This window comes from Lepeophtheirus salmonis, chromosome 13, assembly GCF_016086655.4.
Source record: "Lepeophtheirus salmonis chromosome 13, UVic_Lsal_1.4, whole genome shotgun sequence".
Lineage (NCBI taxonomy): Eukaryota > Metazoa > Arthropoda > Copepoda > Siphonostomatoida > Caligidae > Lepeophtheirus > Lepeophtheirus salmonis.
The window spans coordinates 23,325,903-23,347,554 of NC_052143.2; the positions used below are offsets into that span (position 1 = coordinate 23,325,903).

The 21,652-nt window shown below is 29.2% G+C and overlaps 1 protein-coding gene across 2 annotated transcripts in view; it reads right to left on the bottom strand.

The window, feature by feature from the left end:
- Positions 1 to 21,652, bottom strand: part of LOC121128035 (uncharacterized) — a 205,136-nt gene that overhangs the window by 138,088 nt on the left and 45,396 nt on the right. Inside the window, exon 1 of one of the 2 annotated variants that reach the window (XM_040723607.2) lies at positions 594 to 703. The exons of the other annotated variant lie outside the window; for it this stretch is intronic. The gene's annotated coding sequence lies outside the window, so the exon portion shown is untranslated. Of the gene's footprint in view, positions 1 to 593; positions 704 to 21,652 lie in introns of those variants that run through there. 2 annotated transcript variants of the gene reach the window in all.

The window sequence follows — 21,652 nt, forward strand, 5'->3', positions numbered from 1 at the left end:
TAATCATTTATTATTATCAAACATTTTTTTTTTGAATAGGTAGATTCAGTCTTTTTACTTCCCAGGACAGTGTTCTTTCTAATATATATTTAAGGAAAAAACTGTTTTGAAACTTTGGGATTCTGGTAAATGTATGTACTCAATAAATAATAGATACTGTGAAATTTGAGTAACAGATTTTAAATTTTAAGTGGAAACATTTATTTATGAAGTATCCAAAGTTAATCCATATTTCAAACATTAGGTATAAGGTCATAATAAAATATGCATTTAATGAATTCCATAAAGAAGGTTGATATTAGGATATAATTAAATGCAAAATTATTGAAAATTATTGTTTCTCGGAAATTTGTTGCAGGAATAAAGCCCCTATAAATCCTAATAAAGAAACTTTCCTAATCTACATATGTATATTCCCTATATGATATCTTAAATCTTCATTTGTTGGTTTGTTATAGGTGCTTCTTTAAGGATCTTTTTTTTTGTATGCATATCCCATGATTTGCACCGTAGTATATATATTGCTAAAACTTCACTTTCAATACAAATTTAACTTTCATATAATGAATTCTTTAAAGGAAGCTTACACATACTTTTGAATAATTAAATCCACAATTTCTTTGGAAATCTCTGGTAGATGTTAACAAAAATAGGATCTTGAGATATAAATTCTAAAATGAAGTTCCTTTCCAGTCACTAAAAAATAGAAAGGTATATATTTTTAAAGAAATGCTAAATCATATGCAGTTATTTCCTAAAATACACACATAAAAACATTTAATGAATTGGGCGTAAATTATGAAATACAGCCTTGAAACAAAGAACACAACAATGGACAGACTGATGAAATTATACCATTATACCATAAATGCTGAAACCCACATTAATAAATAACAATATAAACGCAATTAGCAATCATAAAAGGTAGATATTTTTGCCAAATGATGGTTGAATGTATATACGTTAACTATACATACATTTACAATAAATATTCACAAAGAGGTAAAAGGTTCTGTGTTCTCATGAATTAGAGTCTTTTATATGTAGAGACGACAAAATTATGATAACTTTACTGATAAATAAAAAAAATGACGCAATAAAAAATTTAACCGGAGTCTTATTTATAGGGTCAAAGTAATTTTCCTTCCGAATAACTTTAAGTCGTAAAATTTTTTTTTGGTAAAATATATATATATTTACCAAATATGTGTTGGTATATCGGTATTTTATACATGTACCCACGTCTGTAAAAAAAAGTTACTAAATACATCCCTTGTATATAAAAAAATGTCGTATCATTTAAAAAGTCAACTATATATGTACGAAATTACAAAATACTGTTTTGAGCTAATGGCCCATGCATGAAAATGTTCTTATTTAAAAAAAAAAACAATAAAGTAATTATCTATTTAAGGCAAAAAAAAAAAAAAGATGCGGAGCAAAAGAAAGAAAAATCACGAATACTTATAAATACCTAATTAACTTTTTCTTTTTTATATACATACAAAGGTCGCAAGTGGTAGATAGAAAAAGGATGCATAATTTGTCAAATGATACACATATTCTGTAAAAGATTCTAATCGCTTCTTCAATAGTATTTACGTCATAATTGATGAGGCGTGAAAGATGTGAAGACGATGAGAAATTAAAAATCCAACATTTCACAATCCTTATAATCATGCTTCGATACAAAACAGTGAAGAAAGGGAGTGTCAGCAAGAGGTGTAATTTTTAAATTTCCTTAGCATAGGAGATCCCAAATTAATGTCCATTTTAGAAGAAAGGTATAGAAGGCAATTACCCAGGTCCGCTCCTTAATATTGTCTAATATAATTCAATAAAATAAAAACAAAAATCCAAATTTTCAGAGCAAAAAAAAAGGAATATTCAAAATTAATTTGTATAAGAAAAAAATAAGATTGTGTATTTAACTCTTTGTTAGTAAACTAGGATATTATACACCCTGAGACTTTAAAAAAATACTTATGATTCCTTGGAGTCTACATCTAATCGCAAATGATTATAAATGTGCTCATGAAACATAAAATCAGATTATTTGCAATCATTTATTTATGTTGATAATACATTGATTAGGATCTATTCATATATTTAGCAATTTTTAATCCAGGATTAATAAACTAAATAAACTATTTTAATCAAAAGTCGTTCCTTTGTTTTTCCTTTTGATTTCTGAGATTATTTTATTTTCTATACAAGGACTGAACCAGACTAGGTGGTCCATTGAAATCGGAACACTTACTAAATCAATTATTAAGGAAGGTTGAGTAATTCATTCATATATTGATATTTTAAAGTATAAAGGTCTAATTGGACTCAGATGCATTTAAAAAAACGGCCCAGGAAGCTAAAGGCGGCTACATTGATTATTAAGGGCGCTCAGGAACACATCTATTTCAAATATTATTTTTTTGAAATTTTATAGTTAATTAATAAATTATATCTTGTTGAAGTCTAAAATTCAAAATGTTCAGATTTTAATGGACCACTCGGTACAACAGTATCGACAAAAATGTGATATTGTACCTATTATTTTATAAAATACACTTAATCTCATTAAAACTGATGTATTGTTAATTTGATTCCAAAAATTCAATTAAAGTAATGAATATTTAAAAAAAAAAAGTTATATAAAACAAATGCTATCTTTTTACTATAAGAATAACAAATAATATTATTGAAATCCCAAACTCATATTGAGCAATTTATTTTATACAAATGAAAGTATTAAGAGCACTTTAATTATAAAAATATAATTGTCATTCCTATTTTTTTTTAAACCGTACATCATATTACAAAATGGCATTGCTTCAAACTATCAATCATATTTTTGTCTCTTTTTTTCTTAATCTTTTTTATGGGCTTAGGATTTTACAAAAGAAGTTCAAAGATATATAAAGATTATTCCCGGAGTATGTTATGATATTACATGTGTATATAAAAGGAAACGGAAGCCTCTCCATTCCCTATTTATAAAAACATAAATATATATTCACTAAAATACATAGGCCCTATATAATATTGGTTATCGGATATCTTATACGTAAATATATGTTTTGAGACAAAGGTGATGGTTAATTTAGGGGGAACAAAAATTATTAATGACTTCCCTTCATAACAGGGGTCGCTTTCTTCTTTCCCCCCCCCCTCTTTCTTGCAACTTTCTTAATCATTAATCATGTTTGACAGCGTGTATACGCTACACATTTTGTATACATACATAAAATGCAAAAAAAAAAAAAATGACTTAAAAGTTGTCGCGTTAATTGATTTTCCCCCTTTTTTACTTTGTATACACCCAATGACAAACCCCATAAAAGGTCATACTATACATTGTCATAATGGGATAAGGATAAATGGGTTTTTATTAGACTAAAGTATGTAGGGTTTTTAGAGAGAAAGAGAGGTAGATAAGACCAAAGAGCAAATTTCTTATCTAAATTGAATTGTGAGAGTATATGTACTTCGTATTGTGGTTTTTTAAAAGTTTTATGTCCTTTTCAAAGAAAGAAACAGTGGTAAGATTCATTATGTTTGACAAAAAAATATTCCAATTATTTTATCAATTCTAAAAAAGTTATTCGAAAAACAATAGCTTCTTTTCTTAATGCAGAAGATACTGTTAAACTAAATATATTTTTTCTTTACTCCTTTGCTCTTACATATATACATACATTTAATATTGGTATATAATATTGCAGTATAATAATGTAAATACAGGTCTATAAAAAAGATGTGGAGGCTATAGCCTTACCCTGTCTTCCCAGTAAATAAATGTATTTAAAGAGAGTTATATATAAATTGAGTAATTTAATAAAGAGGTAAAATTAAATACGTATACATTTTAGAGAAGTGGTTCTCAGTTCTGTAGTTCCTTTAACTCCTTGTTCCGCGTTGTATCATCAAGGAATTTGCGTGAGATTACATAAATAAAAAATACTATGGAGCAGTTCTAACAAACTTTTCCAAACAGACACTTTGCCGAATAGACAGTTTGTACAACAGACACTTTGAGGGATGATCAGATTGCCGAACCAAAATAATTCATATATTTAATGATGATTATACGTAGGTAGAGACAAACTCAGGATAGAGTAGTGTCAATCAGGACTTGATCAGGTACATGAGAGCTCCAACACATTCAATCCGAATGATTAATACATTCGCATACCCTATTGAATATTAATCATTGATTGACTGTTTTAATTTTTTTTTTTTTTCTAATTTCTTGATTGGACGGTTGTCATGCCAGGATTTTAATTCAAATAGCGATTCGATCCAACTGTTGAAGCATCCTCATAACGATATGAATCAATTATTAGTTAATCAATACTTAATCAAACATTTTATATTTTAAAATTGTGTAATATCAATGGGAGTCATAATTACATCTTTTTGCAGAATGTATCATAAAATTTTTATTTTATTTTTCTGGCAAAGTGTCCAAGCACGTGATAAAACATATTTGAATAACTGTAGGAAATTAAAAAAGGACTTGGGCTCTGATGTGATGAAAAGTTTCGGAACCACTCCTTTATAAATTTAGTTGTTATGGAACTGAATGTTATAAAACTCGTAGAATATAGAGTAAAAAGTTGAAGTAAACCCCTCTTCTTAAATACTTAACTGTTTAGTGATGTCTATGTAGTGCTGAGTGTGATAAGAAGGGGCCTAAAATCAGGGTGGTCGTCATTCTTTCATCCTTCCCTAATGGACATCATTTAATCATTCTCTTATAATACACAGTATAGTATACATAAATATATAAAGAAACATTTATTCTATTCTTGATTCATTGTCTTAGGATATATTTAATGTCATAAGAGTAGTCAAAATATTTATATATTATATAAAATGTGTCAAGAGAGCTATTATTGATGGCCCATCAAAAGTACTTTCAATCATAGGGGATTTCCATCAGTGGTCATCAATATTTATTTGTATATACAAAATACATATTTGTACACTCCTAATGGACACACACAAAAAAAAAAGAGTAACTCAAATACAAATATTGTGGTTACCCCTTGATGCTGTTTCATATTATAAGTTTTTCGTTTTTAATTATGGGAATGATTTGTTAAAAAGTATTATTCTTCTTTTTGTTAATTTCAATAGCAACAATAGTTTCAACCCTTGCATCTGGTACGTACAGTTCTACATAAATACTTACTGTAACTGAATAGAGAAAATCTCATGCTGTTTCAAAAAAATATATATTATTATTTATTAGGCTGAGTTCCTGTAGTAATAATAATTATCATCATGGACACGGTTACGTACTTTTGTGTGTGTGTACTCGTATATATGTACGTAGGGTGTCACATTTTGAAATATCATCATCATATGGTTGAACGTACACCGCTGTCTGGAAAGGACTCCTTGGGTGCCTCTCATATCGTTCATATGGAGTGTGGTAGAGGGTTGGAAGGAAAGAAAATAACAACAAAACACGTTGGTCCTTTGTACACATCATATATTGTACATTTAATATGTCAGAGGTGTTTGAATTTCTTTAGAGGTGAAGGGAGATAGGGAAAAGTAAGATTATATTTTCTTTGGCCTCCCTGGTACCGACACCTCAATGTATAGAAATATAAATGTGCGTCATTGTGGAAAAGGTAATGATATAACATATTTAGGTAGGTTCTGTTAAATGCAAATATTCATAAATATTTTGAGTTACTTCAATATTTCGATATCAGGAACAGGCGTGCTGATTTTCCTGTAAACGAGGCTTGAGACAAAGACACATTTTGAGTTTTTCTCGCGATTGTGTGACTAAGATTAGATCAAAATGTTTCTTTATATCGAAACGGCTCTTTTTTCAATTAAACCCTTACTAACCAATTTTTTAAGATTATACAATATATATTTACTATATATATATAGTAAACAGTAGAAAAGAGTGTTCTTATGCATCAACTAGATTACAATTAATAATCTATTGCTCATTTGGTTTTACTAGAAAGCTTCGAATTCAGGCATAGTCAAGACAGTTCCAGTTTTACCATGGTCAAGACTTGTGACAAAGAACAAAATGCGGGAGCTTTCAGGACTGTGACGATGATTTTTCTTCAAGGAGTTGGCTAACTCAGTATTTTTTAATATCCAAATGTTATTTTTTTTCTCAAAACTTCGAATAATTTTTTTAGGTTTTAATACAAAAGACTCATTCAAAAGAGTCTTGCAATGGAGGAGATGGGGTTTATTTCAGTGGTGATATCAAAAGTGGCCTCTTCGCCCTCACAAGGTTCTATCCACCCAATTTTTGATAGTTCTCTGAACAGTTTGGAGTGAAACCCCGAGATATCTTACATGGGCCTCAAGGTCTTGAGAGGATTGACACTGGCTATCTTTTATTTAACTCCTCTGGGTCCTGTTTGGATTTATTGACAAAGCCCTTCTTCCTCTCCAACGTTTTGGACTTACTGACGGCGTAGACGGTGGTTCTGGAGACGACAAACTGCTTGGAGTGCACGAATGGAAATTCGTCATTAATTTGTTTTGTAACTAATTGTTTATGTTTAAATATATGGAAATATTAATTAATTTTAATCACTCAACTTTCATAAATTATTGAATTAACAAGTGTTCGGATTTCAAAGGGCCGCCCAGTATATATCACAAAAAAAATGATGCCAATGAGTAATTTGAATTTTTTGACTCAAATTTAAATTCCTCGAACTATTTCAAATTTGAGATGTAGTCAGACTTTGATTGGATAGATGGCCTCCTTCTAGAAATTTTATAGCACAAAAAGTCGTCATTGCTCTCTCCACTTCCAAAAACAATTCACAGAGCATATGTATATGTACTTCACAATTAATTAGCTCCGTAGTTAGATTGTTATGTCAAGAGGTTAGGTGAGAGAGAGAAATAAAGAGATGGAAAATACATTTCTGATTAATGAAGATTCGTTTTATATACAATATACATAGAATCTGACAGCTTTTTTTATATATATTTATATTTACAATTTTTTTACATTTTTTCAGCTATACAAATATATATATTTACTTACGTATATAAATATATGTATTCTACATAATATGTTGAGGAGGAAAAAAGAAGACATGGTTCAAAATGAAATTATGATGAGTAAATTTTATATAATATGTACTTATTTACATATTAAGAAAACACATACATACACAAAAAAAAAAAACCTATCAGAGAGAGAGAAATATAAAGAAATGATAAATATAATAAAAAATAAATAAAAAATTTTTTTTTGTTTTTTTTTATCGTTTTTCATTCCATTCTCTGGGGGGAAGGAAAAAACTTATCTAAAATTATGCATCTAAGACAGAAAAAAGGGATCGATAACCCAAATTCAACTCTCCTTCTCTCACTTACTTACTTTTCCTCCCCATTCTTATCGTAATATCAGATTATTTAGTAGGGTGTAAATTTTATCATTTTTGATTATGTGAGAAAAAATAAAGACAAGTATATGCGGAAAATAGCATCTCTACACACAATGATGATAATACAAACTAGGGGGAAAAAGTCAATTTTAATTTTGCTTTTCATAACTGCTACATATATATTAAGTTGGTGAAAAAGTAATTTTGTATTTTTATATTTATTTCAATTCTGTATAAGAAGTGTTAAAATCATCCGATTGTAACCAAGTATGCCCCGTTCTGTTTTATAACTTGTTGCCAACGAGAATCCAACTTCAACGTGCCCCTCTCGTAGAAGCCCTGATCCTTATTGACGAAAAACTTAGATACATCATTTTCAAAGGCCTCTGTAGAGGGAGAATTTATGCATCCAAAGGACTAAGTCACAAACAGGATCAGATTGTTGTTACTTGGTGCCAGGTCTGGACTGTAGGGTGGATAGATAAGAACTTGCCATCCGAGCTCTCAGAGCTTCTGGCAGGTCATCCAAGGATGTGAGCGGTCTAGCATTGTATTTATGATGTCTTGTTCTCTCTTTCTCACAATTACTGGCCACTTCTGTTCGATTGCCAGCTTCAAACGGTTGAGTTGTTCACAGTGGTAAAATTTAGCAAAAAAAATCGCTCGAACCACTCTTTATGCTATACGAACCTAAACAGTATCGCTCCCTTATACATCGAAAATTTTCTTGGTCGCCCTCGACGCGTTTTTCCCTTTCAGGTAGTAAAATTTGAAATATAGTGAATTACTTCCTTTGAGACTTTCTCTTTGACGCGTAATAATTCACGACAGAAGCAGTCAAACACATTACTGTCAAAAAAGCGTTTGTAGTATACACTTACACCTTTACAATTCCTTGTTGTATGATTTGATGTAACCGATAATGAACAATAAGAGGCAGGAAATACGAAATTACTTTTTCCTAAAGATATTTTATAATACAATTTCGTAAGCTGTAACATCTTGATGTACGAGTGCCTCAACATGCAAGGGTGTTTTTGTTTGTTTTTTAAATATGAGCTAGTTGAGATACAGCAACGGAACGCAATACCCACTTCATTTTTTTTAAGTTATTTCCTGTGTCATAAATGGCTTGGACTTACGGATTTCGTCTAGGCGCAAATTAAATTCATATGTTATGGTATTACTCAATATGAACCATTTGAGTATGAGTTTTTTATTTTATTTCCTTCTTTCTAGGTCTTCCTTGAATCCAGGGGAGTGATAAATTAAGACAATGGTGTATTTTTTTATTTGATCCCAAAACTTTAGATCCTGACAAATAAAATACCTAATTGATGGGCTAAAGGTCAACGGACTAGTATTTTACATTATATGATTAAATCTACATCAATTTAATTGATTGTCTAAATTTTTTATTTAAAATCTTTCCTCATTATAAACTATCCAACTGTCAGAGCTCAGTACCTTATCTATTTGCTCCAGTCCAGTCTTAGCACTTATCCTTAAGACCGTCAGTCCTTTGGGCTATTAGTACTGGAACTGATTAAAAAAGAAAAGAAAGTTAAGTGATTTCGTCAAGGATTTAACTGTTTCAGTTTTAAAACTGATATGTAGGACTTTACTGGACCGTACTGAGACTGAACTGATCGGGACTGCACTCTTCAGTCCAAAATAAGGACGGACACAACAATACATATATTAGAACTCCTATCCAATTAAATTAAGCCAAAGATAATCAATTATATGATATTTGATGAAATGCATACTTTAATAATAATAAAAATTTATACAGCCTCAGTGTATTAATAATCCAAATTAAGTAGTAAAAAATTAGAATTGTGTGAATAAATAAAGACAAATTAATAAAAATGCAAAGAAAAAAATCATTTTTTTCCATCTTAAACGAGGTCTTCATTTACTCATACGCACACAAAAAGATATGTACCGATGTGTAAAAAGAAAATTTGTCCTTAGAATAAAACATATATATACATTATAGTATAAAATGTATCTTAAAAAATCATTACAACATGAAGGAACCATTTGTCACACTTATGGGATCCTATATTGGTTACTGTACCATAGTGCAGGCTTTGTTCCAAAATTAGGATCAACATATTTCTACAAACCCCTATTTTGGTTCAGAAAAAAGGTTTCATGGTGGAAAAATATTTTTGTTACCATGCATGAAAGAAAACCTTTCAACACTCAAGCGTGAGTTTGAAGATTTTAGTCCATCGTTACTCTCATTTATGTAGAATATGACGACCTTGGCTTATTTTATAATTCAATATTCCCTCAATATTACATTCATCATCTCTTTAATAATTTATATATTATGATTAATTATAATTTCACTCACACATATTCACATCTTTTTAATTCTGAGTCTCCTTGCGTAGGGGCCTACATGCTAATATACCATAATCACCTTAATCTTAAATATTCACAAAATAGTTTATTACTAGAGAGTTTCAACTTTCCAAGGAAGAACGAATTAGGATATTGATAATGACAATAACATACTGCGGAGAAAAAAGTGTTCTCACTTATGGACAGACCATATAGACGAGAGAATTTGAATTATTTTTTTAAAAAGGGGAAAATAATATTTCATTTTTTAAAGGCCCTGTTTTTCAACATACTAGAACCATCATAGGTAGTCATTTTGAACCAAAATTACCTCCATCTTTCAAACAACGACTTTTTCTAATCTGTATTATTATCAAACGATAATTTAATCTCATTCATCACTATTTCCTATTATTTTAAAAGGGTTAGCAAGTAATTAATCATTTTAAGAGTAGCCCAAAATCAATTTAAATATGTGGAACACTCAATTTACATTTTACCTGATGAGTGTAAGATAATAACTGTAAATATTTTTCAAATTTTTGTGCAAATTTGCTGAAAATGTGTTTAAATATACGTAAAAACATTTTTAGGAAAGATAATGTACCAGCATTAATGTATTTTTGTAGATATTTAATTAAGTTATTGAATCTTCCGTTTTTAAAATGGTCAAAATAATCAGATTGGCTCTTCTAATGTTAAAAAAGAATATTTTTAAAATTATTTTAGATTTTCTTAGAGAATAAAGTACATTTCTTTATTCCAGCTACACCTCTTTATTTCGCCCCGTCTCCCTTTAAATTAAACGCAGAATTTTATCACTTGATTACATTATGGTTTTACTTCTTTTTATTTTATTTGTGTGACTATTTTACTCTCTTTTCCCAAGACATTCTTTGAATGTATCAAAAGCGCTCTAAATAGTTATCAACGACTCTCTTCACTAATTTATATGATTTCTGTAATTTCCATGTCATATTAATTTTTTAATAATAATTATAGTACTTAATGAACATAGATTTTTAAATAGAATTTTCAGCATATTATTAAAACATATGGTCAAATAGGGCGTTACTTTTAGTCATGGGTGAAAGGGAGGGAGAATTGAGCCTTGCATTAGTCATATTTGACCATTTATTTATATTTTGTCTGTTCATGTATAATTAAATCATATGCAAAAAGAAGTTTTAAAAAAAAATAATATATACCCATGTACAATATTTATCACTCCACCCAAAGTGATGTTAGATGCAATAATACATATGAATAACATAAAATTTCGTGATGTAATGGTTTGTTTGTTTTATTATGAAAAAAATAGTATATATTTATTTTAACAGAAAAATAAATAGATATTGAGAAATTTATATAGTATAAAAATAAATACATATGATTCAATATTATTTTTTTCATTGTTCGTCAAAGGCTGCTTAATGAATATAGTTTCACAATACACAAATCATTAGTAGTTTCTTATAAATATATATGTATTATTAATCAACTATTTGTTCTTTTATAAATATATTGTGAAAATAAAGAAAAGGTGGGGGGAGTCGAAGGATATTTATTTGGTACGTACGAAGAGATTTTAATCAGTCTTTTTCTCTCTTTATTTTGAACGTTCATTAAGATTAATTCATTTTTAATTATCATTTTCTTCCTTCTTTTATCCTCAACATATATATATACCTATATAACAACAAGGCTTGATGGCGCAAAGGAGCATTTTTCATGGTTAGTAAGCATATTTATTATCCTCTGTCTCTTCCTACCTTCGAATATCCATCCTATAGAATATTAACAATATTGATTCTCAAAGATTTAATTTATAAATGGTATTATGGTATACCTTCATAGTTATATTATAATTTATTTTTCATTTATGTCTTCCTATTTAAAAAATAAATAAAAGATCGTGAATAAGCCTTAATGGAGCAAGGAACGGAGAAGAAGAAAACGAAAGAGTGTAATTAACTCGGAAAATGAAAATCATGACATAAATAAATCTCTAGGGGTCATTAAGTAATTAACCAATAGATTATAATGATTTCACATATGTGGAATAGATAATGTGATGTTATTTTTTTGTGTGGATGTCTATGAGCGCTCATTGGATTCAGTACTTAAGGCAGCAGCTAAAAGGATGAATTTAATTGTATCTGAAAGTAGCTTTTTACTTTAGATCTGATCAAAGGAAAGAAGAAACAAACATATTTATCAATGTTAAAAAATTATCACTTTGACTACTGAAAATTAAATATTTGTTTACTCGCACTATGAACATCTTTGACTTGAGTTATTGTTAGAGATGGGATTTTTGCAGATACTATTACTGTCTATTCTACTCACACACTACAAATATTCGGTGGAAAAATGGTTTGCTAAATTTAAGCGTGAAAAAATGAGTGTCAAAGATGATGTACGCAGCTACCGACGAAAACACAAAGATGTTATACTTCAAATTGCTTCCCAATCTAGCGTATTCTCCAATTTTGCCCCCCCCCCATGTGGCTTCTTCCTATTTGTTAACCTCAAAAAATGCTCACTGGGAAAAAAAATTAGAGGTAACCACCAAAACTGAGGCCTGTTTTGAGAATAAAGAGAAATCGTTAAGTAAAAATGTCATCAAAAAAATAAATGAACGCTTTAATCGTTTTATCGCCTTCACAAATAACTAAATCGAGTATTGCACAAAAAAAACTATCTTCACTTTTTTAGCCAATAAACTGTTCAGCCAACCTGTAATATCCCATCTTAATTCATTTTTTGATTGAGAGTGTATATGAATGATTCAATGTAAGGTACATGTTTTTTTATTTCATTATTATTTCAAGGGCATGTCACGTCTTTCCTTAAGGTATCTTTAATGACATATAAGTACTAATGATTATCCACTCCAATAAAAATACTTTTGGCTTATAAAAGAGTCCAGTTGGACTTTTTAGATTTTTCTTCAAACAGTAATCGAGTCTGATCAGACATATACTTTTTTTACATAGCAGGTTTATGCAGTCAATATATTAGATTATAGCATGATCTAGTAAATAATACGTAGGGCATATTTAGTAAATCTGTTTGTGTAGAAAGTGTGATTGATCCCTTTCGATTTTTGGGTCTAATCTAAAATAATGTTGTAGATACAATAATATTTAGAATTACGAGTGTTTTGAAGTAGAAGTCCCAGTTTCTAATTTTAATTATCCCAGGGGATGTATTCAGCTAAAAGATTGACAGAATGTTCAAAATAAGAAAAAAAAGCTCAAATAATCCCACCCTGATCACTGCTGCATGTATGCTTTAAATGATTGCAGGATCATACCAGTTAACTTATATTAAACATTCTGCTTGATCATAATAAGCACGGTATTAAAATTATTATTTTAAGAGGAAATCAATATTTTTGATTGGAGAGCATTATGTATGAATTATAGTTTGCCACGGAGTTTTCTTGTAATCAATGTATGGTATTTTTGTATTGCCCAGGATTATTTCCTTTGTAGGTATGAGGCATTTTCTTATTCTTGTATTTCTTTGAAATATTAATATGATTATGATGTATGTACGAATAAAGATTTATCATGCCACTCAACGAAATGAGAATTATAATCACCTCTTAAACAAATGACTTTTGTTTATTTCTGGGAGTACCTTTGTGAATATACACTACATACTTATATTAACCATACATATGTATGTATATAAATACCTGTAGCTATGTATTGTATATGTAATTATCATAAAGATGAGGAAATATTATGAACATACATATGCAGGTTCAACCGTTCACACTCAAGAGCAAATTAGAATAATTCTCCACATAATTCACAGCCATTTTTACATGACGTCAGAAACAAAACTCTTTCTTGGTACTATGCATAAATATGTGTAGATAAATACGCATAATTATCATATCCTTTTATTATGATTACTATTAGAAACTCATTTAAATTTGGAAGTAAGAAGAAGTAGATTTATTTGAGTTGCTTTGGGGTAGCCTTGAATGATTGAAATATTTTTTCGCTTTCTTTTTAGATCTATTGTCTTGATTTTTTAACATATACATAGTATTAATCGTGAGAAATTGATATGAAGATGTGACGGGAGGGGAGGACGACGAAAAGGCAGAGGGGGGCAGTCTTAATTAATGAGGAAGGAAGAAGCTGCCACCCCTTTGTGAATCAAACAATATTATATAATTTTTTTATTCACTAATGAGCGAGCAGTTGGTGAATATGTGAGATGATTTTTATTTAAAATGTCGCCTACCCTGAGAAAATGTTTGGATCCGTTTGGAGGGAATGAATTGACGTCTCTTAGTACCATGACGTCATAAAGAACTCATCATGAATTAACAGCAATCATATTGGGTCAGAATGGACTTTATAGCTAGATGACAAAACATCATAGGGAGGAGGGTAAAAACGATCCTTAACAGTCCCTAAACAGCACATTTTTTCCGCGCCGCCTGCTCGGCCTTTTCATCTCGGTCGTAGTGATACTGAACAATGTATCGAATTTTCTCTTTTTTTTACTTCCATTTTGGAAAGTTGTAACAAAAAAACTGACATCACTAAAAACAAAACTGTCAATAAACTTTTTTTCAGTGTAAGCTTAACCTTTAAACGTATCTTTAGTTGTTTTTATGCAATGTATCAATCATGAGATATAACTTATAAAGACATCTAGTGAAAAACAATCATAATTTTTTACTTAACCTAATATATATATTACGTCAGAAGAGCATGATCGTCAAGACCTGATAAAAAAACTAACTAATTGACAAAATAGTCAATTGATAGTCCATTAGCTAAAATAAGGTTGCCATATTATGATTTACAAAAAAGTGGGTGTGTTCCGATCAATGTCGGTTTGAGAAGGGGGGTGCTTATATTTTAAATTAGTACATTGTAGTTTGTTAATTTTTTTTAAATATTTAGAACTAAATCATCCATAACTTTTTATTTTAAGTTTATAGTTTTTCCTACAGACAACTGGACATTTCATATAATTTATAACAACCTCCTAGATGCCCGAACAATAAGTAAAAAGATAACATATTCGGGTAAATTCAAAGTTACAATTTATAATTGAATAATAACGATCGTTTTTGACGAACTGAGTTGAAATGTTGGTTTTTTCACTCTGTAATGTCAAAAAACTAGTAATAGCATAATAATGAAGTGACTAGAATTGACTTTATAGCCAAATAATTGTCGCACGTAACATTGATTCTCAATTAAAATGTATTGGGAAAAGTCTTTTTATCCTTTAAAAGAACCCTGATTTGTATATTTAAAAATTATCGTTATTAAAATAACAAAATTAAAAAATTCCCTTCTTAAGTAGAACTTTTTAAGTTTAATCTGAGATTAATATAACTCAAGAGTATGAAAGCAAAGCTATATATATGGATTTTAACCTGCTATATTTTATATGAAATTCAAAGTGACAACCCATTTTGATAATTACATACTAATTGCTGTTCTACATATTTACTACAAACAAGAAATGACCATTTGCATATTTAAATTTATGCAAATGGTTTTCTAGGCTAACATGTACGCAATAAATATGTATGTCTGTATCAAATATTTAAACGAAGTACGTATAATTAAAGATAAGTAGGCGAAAAAGTTAAATTTGTAGCTATGTTGAAATTTGATACTTGTCAGTTAACCTAAAAAGGATAAATTACGAATAAGATCTTGTTTATGTACATGGCTCAATACGCAATATTACTAAATTAGTAGATTCAGAGTATGTATGTCCTGTCCTATATTTGAAGGACGCGTTCGAATCAAAAGTAAAAGCCAGTACCATAGAATAACTTTTCCTTACTGACCTCATCGTCTATATTTATTGGAATTATAAATATGCTTAAAAAAATAATAATGGCTTTAAAAGATAACTATAATATTAGTGAAAAAGATGCCATATAGAGATAGTTTTAATATTGGAACATTTTCTTGTAAAAAATAACAAGGACTTTAAAATTTGGGTCGTGAGACTGGACTAATTTTAAGTTCAGCATCAAGGACTGATACAAAAAAGCTCTAAATTAAATTTATTATTAATAAATTATTTATTAATTTATATACATATTTATTAAATAAAATGGACAAATTTCCAGAAAATATTGAATAATCTTAATCAAATGGTCAAAAAGCCTTGATTTCATATTTTATGGTCAAACCTAAGTCAGCTGTATCAGATGATTTCATTACTCGAAATGTAATTATTTTGAGTAATATGGGAGTGAGGAAGGGATTCACCCAAACAACTACCAACCAACGTTTCCTTCATTAAATAATAAGAAACAAACGTTGCAGGAAGGAGAATGACTCACCCAGGGTTGCAAAGAGATGAAGAGAAGAAAAAAATCATTAATTGACGGAAACAATCATAAATAAAATTTCGTAATAGAAGCATTCAATGTCATTAAGTTGGTGGAGTCTTCTGAGAGAGGGGACTTCCTAGTTTTTTTCTCTCTCTCTCCTCATTAATTGAGTATTTAATATCATTATAATATGAGCATCATTGATTTCTTCCCCTCTAAATTGAATGCAATGAACATTTGAATAGCTAGTGTAGAGAGATGGTTATTGTTGTTGGGTTTTTTTTATTATATTTTCTTCTTAATTAATAGATTGAAGTGCCCTACTAGATCCATATCTCTCTTTCAATGACGTATATAAATTTTATTGTAAAATATCTACATACTTACAAGGTAAAAAAATAACTATAAAAGAATCTGCAAAAATATGGTTTTATGTATGTATATAATAGTATATTCTGACAAAACATCTGTTCAAAAATTTGAGATGTCCATAATTTATGCTGAATGCGTTTTATACTCCCAATGGGTGCCTCCTCAAAAAAATAAACCAAAACAATCTACCCACGTTGATTTTTTCCTGACAAATTATGTCAAATGATCAAATAATAATGAATATCAATAACCATCACTCACTTGTAAATACATGGTTCGGATATTTTTTTTTCTAAGGCTCGGCATCCATCATTTATGCATATATATTTACATATTAAATAACATAAAATAAAAATGGTGAAAGTTAGTATAAAAAACAGATGATAAAATATTAGTGTCATTGAAAATTCGGGTATAAAATCCATTTTCTACTCTCATCATATTTTATGAGATACAATTATGTTCTCAATATGTTCAAAGGAATCACAAAAGAAATGAAAAGAAAAATTCAAATACTCTCTTCTTTTTCTTTTTTTGCTATAGAAATAATAGCAAATAATTGTACACAGTAACGGCAGATATTGGTGTGGGGTTGCAATGTTTTATTATATATTGTATATAAAAACCATTTTCCCCCATGGAATTCTATATTTCTCTTAAATTCACCCCTTAACCCTTTATTATTGTAACAGTACACGTTTCTCTTGTCCGTTTATAAATATGGGTTATATTGTTATGTAGGTGCACATATGGTAAAGCCTATGGATATGACTATATCTATTGATCAATACAGTAAAGTTCGATTCATTTTTTTATGGCATGATAACTACTTTATTACATATATTTATAGTTAGGATATATAAATGGTATTTGATGTAAATATATATTTATCATAAAAGAAGAACAGTAACATGGAAAAGAACTTATGAAAATGTTGAATGGAAAGATGACTTTTTAAAGATGTACCCTTAAAAGAAGACTGCCTTATTTTTTTTTTTTTTTTTTTTTTACATAATATCAACTCCCATGAGAACATTATTCGCTCTGAACATCATCAATTTAAAGAGAACAAGAGCGACTCGCTTTATAACCTCATATACATGTTATAAAGAAAATTCAAAAAGTTGATCATGTTCTATAACACAACTGTTTATGTTTCCCAGGGTTTTTTCTTTATTCTTCTTATTGGTGTATATTCAATCCCAAGACCCCCCTCCACTCCTTCAATACATACATCTATGTGTACATGTGTGTACATTCAGTTATCATTCTGCTGCTAAACATATCTATGTGTGTAACGGAAATGATTTTCTTTCCATAGCGACGCAGCGTAAAAATAAACAAACCTTTTGTTGAGACACTCAAAAATAATGTTTCTACTAAAAATTGTTTCTGCAGGTCATATTTTGTCTCATAATAATTAACTATCAATGTGAGATAAAAAAATCTTTCAATCACAATTTGATCAGAAGGAGCAATTCAAATTTCAACTGTAGAATGTATCTATTTTGGAGTTTAGGTCATAGCAACTATTTATAGACTATTGGATATTTGATAACTCATTCTCTCTTAAACAACAGTCAGGTATTCAACTATCATACGAACTGATAGCCCCTCAACCAGTGCTGTGTTTGTCCTTATTTATTCGGTATATTCCATTTCAGTCTTAGGATCAGTCCCATCAGCCCTTGAGACTGGTCCTTAAAAAGTGTTTGTTTTTAGGACCCCACTGATAAAAAAAAATGAATGATGTCATTAAATGACCCAATTTAATAAGTTTTAGGGTTGATATGCAGGATTGAATTGAACCCAACTGGATAGTACTGCAGAATTCAATCCTAAACAAGAAACGATACAACACTACACTCAACTATCAACAATGTTTTAAAGTTTCTGCAAGTGTCGCAGGACATATTTATGAATGTGTTCATGACTTTTTCAATAAATAAACGTTATTGAATGATGTTCAAAATAAAAAGCAACTCTTGATCCCAAGAAAGAGTTACCGGAAAATTGACAACAAGAGATAAATAAATGGAATCTTTTTTAAACCTCTGTCTCACATTCGAAATGATGCACTCTGGCATTGCATTATATATATTGCTCGAAATTAAACATAAATAATTATAAAGCCAGGAGCACAGTAGGAGTATATTTACCATGTACTAAGTGAAGTTAAATTATAGTTATTTGACGAAGCCCAAGACTATCCAGCATCATATGGAACGACACAATTATAAATTACTCCATTTTTCTGTTGAAAGCAGGCGTAATTCTGAGGTAGTTGGAGGTATGTTTTTCAAAAAAGCTTGTGTAGTCTACTATTTTCTGGTAAATGGGCCTCTAGTTATGGGGTTAACAATTGCTAACGATACTTTGTCAAATGAGTAAAGTAAAATAGTATTTCAGTACTAAAATTTTCAATTTATAACATTTGTCTACAAAAAAATATATATGTTTATATCATTGATAATTTTACAATGACGTCAGATTTGAAGAGGACTGTAAATAATTACATTACATAACTAGCGATTGATTCAATGACACGCCATAGTCATTAATACTACCAAGATTAAATATAATGAATGAAAGATTAAAAATTAGCACTCTATTATTCACTTGTGGCGTAAATAGGAACATGAATTTGATTACTTAATTCAATTATGCAACAGTATAAATGATTGGTTAAATTAATTTCTATATACCAAGATCAAGAAAAAAAATCATATTTATCTACTCCTTTATTTCATCCGTTTGACTAAATATCGATAGCAACTGCAAAATAGTGTATTTCTACTATTTCCATACTACCAAAAAATTGAATATTTATTAGCTGAAGGAATGGATGTTTCTCTATATATACTTATTTGGGATTTTGTTATTTGTTCGTATCAAGCCTTATATGAGTATTGTAAAAAATACGTAAGAGAGATCTATGACATTTGCAACAATTCTTCTTCTCAAACATGAAAAAAAGTTACAACAACAGAATTTACATTACAACAGTACATTAAAACGAAGAGAGAAAGGCCTAGTAATTTATCTCTAAAAAATAGTGGTTAGTCTAATTTTCTTAATGTCTGAGTTTTTTTAAATTGTTGCAACCGGCTACGGGGGCAGTTATACCCATACAAATTACATTCAACCAAAATTTGTAGAAAAACTACTGATTAATATAATCTATAAATAGATTTAAATAATAGTTGACATATGTTGTGTTAAGTTATGGCTTCAATCCAACTCTGGATAATGGAGTCAAACCCCAAAATTTGCAACTGTTTCCAGTCTTCTTTTAATAGATTCATGGTATAAAATTTGAGCAAAAACTCATGGAAAGAGAAAAGTATCACTACTCTAATACAAAAGTAGATTGGCTACTGTTCCTTTTTCTTAATTCAAGAAAGACTCATAAATTCATCCCGGATTCAGCAATACAAAATTTATTGATAAAATAAATCCTTCACTTATAGAATTCATTGTTATTGTTTTTTTTTTTTAATTTAAAATGCATTTACATGTTATTACTTAAACATTGCATGCTCTACAAAATCTAATTATTAATTACATGAACAAAAACTATACAATTATACGAACTATACCATATATATTAGTTTTGTTTCATGTACCATTACAATACCGTTCTTGTCTGGCAAAAACATTGTATTTTATTTTGATCAATTTTTACATCAGAGTCAAAAAGGTAAGTATAAGAATGCGAATGTATCCTTTATTTTTAATGAGTTGAATGTCAAATTGTAATTATTCTTATATCGGAGAGGTCTAGGGATGGCTCAGGCATGGAAGTCTAGATATATGGAAGTCATTTGGTTTCGTCATTTCATTTCACTTAAGTCATAGATACTTCTTCTTATATAAGCTGTACATACTTAGAATGTGTCCTGCGCCATTTGTATTTAGATGCATTTGTCGTTAGTAATTATTTGGGAATAAATCTATTTAACGATGTCCGTGGTAAGTAATGTATCTTTTATTTAAAATTAAAAACTAAAAAAAACAATTGATGCGAGAAAAAAAGTTATCTACATGTGAAAAAGACTAGTCGTTATTGAAATTTGTAGTTAGACATTTTAAAAATGAAATATATGAGTGTCATATTTTAAAAGAAAAAGTGACTCATTTGGGGAAAGGTAAAAATTGAAACTTTTGCGGATACATTGTTTTACCAGACATGAGTACTAGGGTAGTTAGTTTTACAACTTTTTTCAAATTTCGATTATAGCTAGTACGGAACAGGTGTGATATGGTATAAAAATAACCTATACAAAATTGCATTGTCTTTAGATCGCACAATTTGATCAAATTATTAAGAAAAATAAAAACTCTTTACTTAAAAGACTAAGATGACATTTTAGTTCACTTACATAAGATAATTTTGGTGAACATTTTTTAAGTTAAAAGAAGTGGGTTTTTTTTATGCTCCTATAGAACAAAAAACGAAAAAAAAATTTAGTAAAATTTGATAATCCGATTACAGCACGAAGCATAATTTTACATTTGATGACCAAAATATCAAAATTTTCTTGTGTTATGCTAACTTTTAACAACATGGGGTAGCTATGGAAAAAAAATTATATATATTTTTTTTATAGGTTATAATAATGTTTATCACAATACATTGAGTCAAAAAAGTGATTGAGGCGTTATTTTAATATTTATTGAATAAATAAGGAACTTTTTTGTCATTTCAAACTTAGAAAGAGATGTGCTATCTAAAGATGGCATTGTACGGCAAAAAAAAAATTCTTATGTTATTTTCTTTTTTATCACAATTTTTTTGAGCTAGCCGAAATCGAAATTTGAAAAAAGTTAAAAAAGAACGATCCAAATGGGTAATATAGAAGTACAGGGGTACTGAAGCGTTTAGAAGAGCACTACATATACTCAACCGGTACTTACAACGGCACTACATCATAAAAAAAGTTGACCAGCCGATAATGTAATCCCAAAAATGTCTGAGCTTCCCCTTACTACAAAAAAAACTACCCTTTATAAACCAACCAAGCATAAAAATGGTTTTTATAAAAAAAAAAGTCATCGAATGTATTAAATATAAGCAAACAAAGATACTGTGAACTGATCCTGTAAGTGGATGTGAATTGCTTTTAATGGTATTTTTGTTAAGCGTTATTTCGTTTGAAAAAGTAACTAAATCCCGATGTCTATTTTTGTACCGGGACAC